This window comes from Mesocricetus auratus, unplaced genomic scaffold, assembly GCF_017639785.1.
Source record: "Mesocricetus auratus isolate SY011 unplaced genomic scaffold, BCM_Maur_2.0 Super-Scaffold_100021, whole genome shotgun sequence".
Taxonomy (NCBI): domain Eukaryota; kingdom Metazoa; phylum Chordata; class Mammalia; order Rodentia; family Cricetidae; genus Mesocricetus; species Mesocricetus auratus.
The window spans coordinates 11,159,187-11,168,976 of record NW_024429202.1 but is presented as its reverse complement, the minus strand read 5'-3'; positions in this window follow the sequence as shown (position 1 = coordinate 11,168,976).

The following is a 9,790-nucleotide window of genomic DNA, read 5'->3' as shown; positions in this document are numbered from 1 at the left end:
AGTGTTCTTGGAACAAAGGAGAAAATCAACTCAACTCTCACTGGCGGGCCTGGGACTCCCAACTTTTATGAAGGTGGAGACTGGCCTTCACTAAACAAAGCAGAGCTCCAGCTGCAGCAGAAGGCATACTCTGACTCCCATGTGATACTCCCGGCAGTGCCTTGCTGAAGGCTTGTTATCTTGCGTTGAACCTCCAGTTTTGGTCCTCACTGTCCTGTGCTGATGCTATCCTTCATCCCCTCTTCTGTGACTGACTCCAATGCTCGAGCAGGGTTCAACCCAACACTTCCTAGAGGATGCTTCGTCCAAAGTCCAGGCAGATGGAATCCAGCACCCTACTTCTGCATAGGTCCCCTAGTCACTGATTTTACAATGCTGAAATCCGATCTCTGCTCCCCCGTCCCCCACAAACCACCTCTACCAAGGTAGCCACCTGTCCCATCCTGTTCCTCCGGCTCCAGTCTCACAAACTGGTTCCCACCCCTTGCCTTTCTGTTGGCATTCGTTGTAGCCTCCACCCATCCCCGCCCACAGCTGCACACCTGGCTGACTCACCTGTGTCCTGAGTGTCTCCTCCTCTGTCAGGCTTCCCATGACCAACGTCCCTGGCTGGCTTCTCCCTTTGCATCCCAAAGCACGCAAGGCTGTCTCCACCTTACTGCGTGATTTCAGCTCATACACCATCTCAGCAGACACCCATTCCATGACAACGCTGTCACCGCTGACTACCTGACGCCATATTGCTTTCTCCTTCTCCTTCTCCTTCTCCTTCTTCCTCTTCTTCTTCTCCTTCCTTCTTTTTCCTCCTCCTCTTCTTCCTCCCACATTTGATTATTCCCAATGACTTTTAGTCAGTTCTAGAAGGTCCTCTTTACTGGTCACTGAACTAGACATAGGCTGATGACCTTTTTTTTTTTTACCCTAATAAGTTTTAGGGGATTTTGGTGTCCTAAGAAGGATAATCGCTTGAAAGATGAAAATATTTTTTTAGGTACACTAGAAAAATAGCCACCTTGTCACCATTTCTGACCTTCCTCTCTTCCTTCTGAGTTTGGAAACGATGGGCGGATGATGAAGTGTGTGAGGTTGGGACAGCCATTTGCAACCTTGAGGTGACAAGGCTGAGAACACCAATATGTTGAGTCAGGGGCTAGAGGTAGGAAGTGGGGAGTAGGAGGTTAGAAAACCCCTTGGTCTTTGATTGTGGTGATATATTATTTATGGCTTATTAAAGCTTGCCCGAGGGTACAGAAAGCAAAGCTAGCCACAAAGTCACAAAGCCAGGCAATGATGATATACACCTTTAATCCCAGCAGCCATACTAGCTAGCCATAGAGCCAGGCAGTGGTGGCACACACCTTTAATCCCAGGACTCAAGACAAGCAGGTGGATCTCTTATTAGTTCAAGGCCACACTGAGCTATATGAAATCGATCCAGTCCTAAAGAGAAACAGCCCATACAAGTGTCATCTCAGTACTTGAGATCCCAAGCCTTTAATCCCCTCACTAGGGAGGTATGAAAAGAAAATGTAACGGGCCTCATGGGGAGATTTATTCTCCAGCCACACTGAGGAGAGGACAGCCCTTTCAGCCCAAGGTAAATAAGAAATAGTGACTGACTGCTTTGCTTATCTGACCATCAGCTTGAACCCCAATATCTATCATGGGTTTTTTAATTATTCATGCTACAATTGATAGCACCACTAATTTCTGGAAACTTCCCTGGAATTATTAGCTTCCAAGCTGTTAAAAGACTGATGCACTGTGAGCTTAAGCCACTGTCAGTTTTCTGTTACCTATGATTGAAAAAGTCGAATTGATTCTATCTAAGGAAACACCAAGTCTTTCTATATAACATTTCATTTATTCTCCTCACACCCATTAGGCCTCCCATGGCAGTGACGTGTTCTGAGAAAGCGTTGTAACTTCATAATTGTGTTGCCGCCCCAGTGCGTGCTCACATAAGCCTAGACTGACACAGGCCAGACCCGCCACATAGACTACTGATGCAGGCAAGAGATGTGGCCACTACAAGGCATATGTGCCTGCTACCAGAGTCTACAGTCCATGCTGTCCTATGCTAATTTTTTAAGTAGAAAGAGTATGTTAAAAATAATAAAAATACAATAAGTATTGCAAATGTGAGAACTGACACTAAGATAGTTGTTTCCTGGGCTAAGAAGATGGCTCAGTCGGTAAATGCTGCACAAATATGAGGACCTAGATAAAAAGTTAGATGTGGTGGGATGCTCCCAAATCCAAGTTCTGGGGAGGTAGAGACCAGAGGCTCTCTGGGCTTCTTGGTCGGCCAGTCTAGGGACCCGGTCTCAAAATAAGAGGGTAGAGAAGTGATTGAAGAAGACACCTAACATTGACTTCTAAGCACATACACACACACACACACACACACACACACACACACACACACACACGAGAGAGAGAGAGAGAGAGAGAGAGAGAGAGAGAGAGAGAGAGAGAGAGAGAGAGAGAGAGAGAGAGAGAGAAGTATTTGTCAATCCCAGTGCTTGGGAAGTAGGTGGCAGCATAAGACCTGTCATCAGCCAGCCACATAGTGAGTTTTAGGATGGCCTGGTCTTTGTGTGTCTTGGAAAGGAAAAGGAAATGGGTTCTGCAGTCCACATCTGTGAGTACTGTGCTTTCACACAACCAGACAGCAGTAGGATTTTTACAGCCTCCTTACCACAAACACGGAAGCGACGCGCTGGACTACATGACAAAAGCCGTATCACTAGATGATAGACCATTTTCATCTCCACCAGAGTCATACAGGTCTGCCCCCTGTGTGCTGTCTGTTACTGAGCAAACGGGCATTCTCGAGCATCTAGCAGTGATTTGAGCAGTGAAGACCCATGATGTCTAGCGTTTCCTCAACAACCACTTGTTGGCTCTCTTTGCTTCCCTGTGACAAATGACTGGGCTCATTCAATGCAATAGGAGGAAAGGCTGACTTTGGCTCACAACTATACAGGTTTCAATCCAGGGCCTGTCAGTCTGTTAATTTCAGGACCTGCGGCAAAAAAAGAAAAGCACGTAATAGTAAAAGCATATGGGAGGAACTGCTCTCACCCAGACAGAAGACAGAGAAAGAGCAGGGACCAGAATCCCAATACCCCTGTTCTAGTCAGGGTTACTATTGCTGTGATGAAAACCACGACCAAATCAACTTGGGAAGGAAATGGTTTATTTCACTCACAGTTCCATATCAAAAGCAGTGAGGGCAGGAATTCAAACAGGGTAGGAACCTGGAGGCAAGAGGCGCTGCAGAGGCCATGGAGGATGCTGCTTACTGGCTTGCTCCTCATAGCTTCCACAGCCTGCTTTCTTGTAGAACCCTGGACCACCAATCCAGGAAAAGCACCACCCACAATGGTCTGGGCTCTCCCTCAGCAATCATTAGTTAAGAAAATACCCTACATGCTTGCCCACAGCCAGATCTTATGCGGCATTTTCTTAACTGAGAAATGACTATAGTTTGTCAAGCTGGCATAAAACTAACCACCACAAACCCCTTCAAGGCAGTGTCCCCAGTAGCCTAACGGCTTCTCACTAGGTCCCAAGTGTTAAGTTCCACTACGTTCCTATGGTGCCTGTAACACATGGGCCCTTGGGAGACAATCATGCTAACTATAATGTCCCTTCATCTAAGACTCATCTTGTGAGCTCTCCATGCTTGACACCTATCAGCAAAAGTGATTGGTAGAGAAACTCCGAGCCACTTCTTGTTTCCTGAGAATTCAGCATACAAGAACAATCCTGGCAGGGCTAACTGGACTCTGGATGGAGCTCTTCAGGAGTGAGGAGCTGCCTCCCCTAACCCTCCTCCCTAGGAGGCAGCCCTTGAGAACCAGGAATTGATTATATGCCCATCAAGGGCATGAAAATAGTTCCCTTAGTTATTGAAAGCTGTTGCTAGACTTAAAGTTGTTTTCAAACCTGGCAATCTCACCTTTTAAACTGCCTTGCCCATGTCTCCATGAGCCACAGAGACGAAATTCCAAGACAAGTCATCTACATGTTGGCCTGACTCTGAGGGCTGTTGACTGTAACATGGCCATTGTTTCACGAACCACAGAGGAAAAAAAGGAGGGCAGGGGCCAAACTATTAAGCAAAGACAGGAAAGAATAATGTGGGGAAACTTGAAATAGTCCTGTAATGTAGCCCAGATTCACAGCTTAAGAAAAGATGCATCTTAACCCCTGACCAGTGACCAAATTAAGCCACAAAGACAAATATCACGTCTTCTCTCATATTCAGACTCTGGATTTAAATGCAAGCATCTCTAGGACCAGCAGACCCCAGACATCTTCCTATCCCAGTCCCCTCAACTGTGACATTCCAGTGTGCTCCACCACACCAAGCCTTTTGTTTGGGTACTGGAAGTTCAAACTCAGGTCCTCATCAGGCCTGTACAGCAGTTTACCAGATGAGCCACCTCCCCAGGCAGCCATCTCTCAAACGGAGGTGCCTCTACCTGAACAGCTTTGGGTTTGACCTGACTGAGGAGACAAGGGAATAAAGAAAGGACAGACACACAGACACAGGTACAGAATGGCTGTGATCAGGAGGGCCCTCTCATTGAGACTGATCAGAAACCGGATGAGGGGGCAGGGTTATTGAATACAGCTGAACAAGGAGGCGGGGTTATTACACACAGCTGAACGAGGGGGCAGGCCAGATAGTCTAGATAGGTGATCTCTGCAGAGAACAGTTTTTATGTGGCTGTCATGAGGAAGGAGAAAGCTGTGGCTCAGTTTCTGCATACACCTGGTTTCTAGCTAAAGGTCAGTCCTTAGTAACATCCATTCTTGTCCAGAAGAAGTATTTGCTAGTTCCTGTCCAGGGGAAGGCTTTACCTATGCCCATGGGTCTGAGGCACTGGGACTTCATCTGCTCCCCACAAGTAGGTCTACCCACATCAGCCTGAGTCCAGTTGGCTGCTCTGACAAGAGAGATCATGCATGAACACAACGGGTACCACACCAAGCATCCCTGCAGCACTAGCTGGCATTCCCATGATGCTCTCGATCGGGACCTGCCGCTAATGCAGCTACTGTCCCAGCTGTTGGATCTCTCACTCTTGGCACCATACAGCCAAAGTCACTTACATTCCAGGACTTCAACTAGCATGTTATTGAGCTTACTGTCATCAGTCATCGGGCCCTCTGCATGGGAGGCTTGGCATTTGGGCAGTGGCTACAGTGTCTGGTCCTCCAACAGGTAATGATGCGGCTGTCGGTTGGTCAGGATAGTCTCGGAGGAAGGGCCAAATACATAGCATCCATTCATTTATGCAATAAATCCTAAGCATCTGCTCCTTAGCCTTGCTTTCTTGCCAAGCCTCTGCTATAGATGGCATCTACGGTCTCTGGGTGCAGCTGCCTTGTGCCCTGGCAGGCCAGCTCGTAGCTGACAGGACCAGGGCCAGCGCATTCCATCACTTCTCATGAAGCGTAATGGGAACGTCATGTCCAAATGGTGGGAGGCATGTGAGGTCACTAGACTGCATTGATAAGCAGTAAGCCATGCACAGGTTTCCAGAGGTCTGTGTCCTGTATCACCTGAAGTGCTGTTTGCTTTCCTTCATATACTCGGTGGCCAGTGGCAGGGGCAGGACTGGGTGTCACAGGGCCTGGACTCTTTATTTTGCTAGAGGGTGAGTCACAGTCACACCATGGTTTCCCTTTACTTTGGTTGAAAGCTTTTCCATGCTGTTGTGTGACACAGTCCTGGGGAGATGTGAACATCTACTCAGTTCAGAGAGGGAACCAAATGTGGAACAAAGCAATGAGACCAGCAAAGTCTAACTCAGTGAACGAATGAATTTGTTGGGAATACTAACAGGACTGTAAGTGTTCCAGCTGGGATGGGAAAGGTATCCTGGCAGTTATGAGCCAAAGAATAACACAAAGTCACATCACACAGCAAATCTCACCCAAAAGATTTATTGGGAAGGAAAAACCCAGGAGTGTGGCTACCTCTGTTTGGGCAAGAAACAGCAGAGAACTTAGCAGAAGACAGGATTTTTTACAGGGTTTCTTGGGGGCAGGCAGAGTTTCCCAGGGTGGCCTGGAAATGGAGGGATTATGTGGCCTGGTCTAGGGATAAGATCAGGGATTGGTGGGATTTTTTTTTCCTTCTATAGGGCAGGGCCTGGTCACACTCCACCTCAACGGGCTGGGAACAGCTATTACCACCATTAGAGAGGTTGGGGGTAGGGCTAGCTGTTGGAGATCCTCAGGGATGGGCCTGGTGGTTGGCGTTTCTCAGGGGCAGAGCCTAGCCATTGGAGCTCCTGGGCTGGGGAGTAGAGGTGGGAGTAAACTAGCCACTCATGTGCCTCACAATTCAAGTGGTCAGACCTGGTTGCCAGAGTAGTCTAAGGATGGGGTCTGGCACCCAGAGATCTCCAGGGGCAGGGCCTACAATGGGAGTGTTGCTTGCAGCAAGGAAAGCCACCCCACCACCTGAGTGAACAGCCAACAAGGATGGGGGTGGAGTTGCTTACAGAAGCAGACAGACTCAAAGGCATTTTCATCACTCTAAGGCCACCCCAGCGTGGGTGATGGCTTATGAAGCTGGAAACCTGAGACTTACTGCATACCTCCCAGGCAGCTCAACAAGTGGGAGAGTATCTCTTCTAGGCAACCTGGCTGTCTGAGAATGTCTATACAAACAGACTGGGAGAGGGACTAGTGAATCTGGTCAGTTTCAGGGATGTGCTGGGGTTTCTGAGTTACCTACTTCTGAAACCCCCTTTAAGATTTTCTGAGTCTTAAGCAGCTTCCCTGCAGGATGGAAAGTTTTATCTCTGTTTACAACAGTGGTTCTCAAACTTCCTAACGTTGCAACTTTTTAATACAGTTCCTCATGTCGTGGTAACTCACATGGAGGGTAAAAGGTCAAAGCCCACTTCTGGGTTTGAAAACTTCCCAAAACCCACCAATCTCTAAGCTTGAAAACCTACCAATCCCTGGGCTTGGCTTGAAATTTCACCAGTCTCCACCCTGGAAAATTCCAACCCTACCTCCATCCCCAGAAAGCCTGCCTCCTTCTCAGTTCTCTGCTGTCTCACAAAAGCAGAGGCAGCCACCGTCTTGTGTCTCTACCAATCAATCTCTTGTGTGAGTTTTGGTGTGTGGTGTGACTTTGTCATATTCCTTGGCTCCCAGCTGCCAGGGTACTTTTCCTTTCAACTTATGTAAGGGAAACCTTTCCCCTCAGAGTTGGGACACACCCCAACCATAAAACTGTTTTGTTGCTACGTCACAGCTATAACTTTACTACTGTTATGAATTGTAATGTAATTATCTGTTATGTGATCCCACCGGTTGAAAACTGCTGGTTTAGAATATCCTGCACCTTTAGGAGTTCCCCTCCAAAATGAAGCACCTCAATTAAAAGAAACATATGCTTTTGTCAGCCAGCTCGGCATCCAACTTCATCCTGAGGAATCTGGATGGACAAGCCTTTCTATTTACAGATGGTGAGGTTCACATCTGCCCTGCCAGTGACATCCTACCCTCCGAGCAGCTGACAGTGTCTGGTGCCATAAAGATGCAGCTAGAAACTTCTGGAAGACGGAAAAGAGTTAATGAGGGACTGATATGGGAAAGAAGGTTTTTGTGAACTTTTTGAATTTCCAAAGGTAAAAATAATTAAGGAATTCTTGAAAAAATATTCAGAGGCTGGGGAGATGACTGTACACAGGCTTTTGTAGAGGACCAGAGTTCATTTCCCAGCACCCATGGTGGGTAGATTCACAAGTGAGTAAAACTCCAGCTCAAAGATGTCTGAACCCTCTTCTGGCTCCATGAATAACTGCAATCATGTACATACAGCCCCACACAGTTATGCATAAAAACACATAATGAAAAGTTAAAGTAAAATCTTTTAAAGATAATCTTGACAATCAATCCAGTCTTCAAAATTTAAAGGTAATTTGGTAAAATAAATGGGATTTATTTCTAATAAGATGATATATACTTAATTTTATACTTGAGAGCAGTATTTCCTGACATATCAACTACCAGACAACAACAAAACAAAATCAAACAAATAAAAACATTAGAGAAACCTACTTCTCAGTGCTAGGGAAATGGTCCAGTCAAAAAGCTTGCTACATAAACATAAGGGCTCAGATTCGATCCCCAGAATTCATGTAGCAATGCCAGGCACACTGGCATGCACCGGTAACCCTAGTGTTGAGGAGCAGAGTCAGGAGAATGCCTGGCTCACTGGCCAGCCTAACCCAATCAGCAAGTTCCCACTTCAGGGAAAGATTATACCTCAAAAAAATAAAGTGAAAAGCAATTGAGAAAGTCCCCCAACATCAACCCCTAGCCTACACTAGGGTTGCACTAGCTCTTAAAACTCAAGTTTCTAATTTTCTAACTGAATAAACATACCTAAAGATGTAATGAAATCTATTTGGAGGATAAACACAAGGTCAGGTTAGGAGCCATCAAGTCTCAAATTCTACCTCCCTATCCAGTGGTAAATAAATTCGCTGTAAGGAAACCTTTGTATTATCTGGAGACCCTTTCTTATATGGGTTGTCTCTTACTTAATAAGAAAGTGATAACTTTGTTATTACTGGTTTCTTTTAATAAAAAAGTGTCAGTTAGTAAAGTCTAGAGATCCAGGAAACTGGAATGTTGCACATGGAACTGTTTTATGTGTTCTTGGGTGCATTTGTCTGAGGATGTCGGGATATTCCCAAAGCCTGAAGGCCCGCGGCACCAGAACTTGATTTTCTAAGAGACAAACTTATTCCTATTCATTTCTTTAGTGTAGAATTTCCTTCAAACTGAAGCACTCCCCTCTTGAGGGTCTTCTGCCCCATGCTTTAAAAAACAAACAAAACAAATTCATCCTCAAGAAAAATATTAAGAAAAGCTCCATTTAGGACAATAAATCCAGGTGGGGAGGGTGTTATCTAATTATTTCAGTGTCCTCTGGCTCAATTTCCCTTCCCTTCCCTCCTCACTGTAACTTGAATGAGTGTTCTCTAGAGTAGAAAGTTATCATTCATCCAGGGTGAACTCATTGTCTGCTCAAGGCATGCACAGACTGAGGTAAGTCTTAAGAGAATGTGAGGCTAGGTAAATCAGTTGGTATGGTGCTTGCTTAACAAGCATCAAGCCTGGGAGGTCCACACTTATAATCCCAGAACTTGGGACATGGAGGCAGGACTATTAGAAGTTCAAGGTTATCCCTGATTACATCGTAAGTTTGAGGCCAGTCTGGGCTATGTGAGACTATGTCTCAAAAATAAAAAGAAAGATGCAGCATGTAGTAGTAATGCCTGCAATTCTGGTACTGAGAGGCCGAGTAAGGCAGGGGAATCATAAATTTGAAACCAGTGTAGCAATATACAGAGATGCTGTCTGGAGTGAGAGAGGTATAATGGGTTCAAGTTATTTGGATAATTATTGGTGGAGTGAAAAAGCACTAGAAATGTGTGCAGTGAACTAAAATGAAAGCTCATTATTTTTACTTCATTTTCCTGGTTTTTGTTTCCCTCCATAGCACTGTTGAAATTCCTGGCAAAACTAAAGAAACAGTCCCATTTACCTCTGAACACTGTTCTCTGGGCTGTGACAAAACACATGACAAGAGCGATGTAAAGAAGGGAAGGATTTATTTGGGCTCATGGAGGGAGGGTACAGACCAGGCCATCATGGCAGGGAAGGCATGATGACAGTATGGGATATGCAATCAGGAAGCAGAGATAAAAGCTGCTGTTCAGCTTACTGTCTCCATTGCACT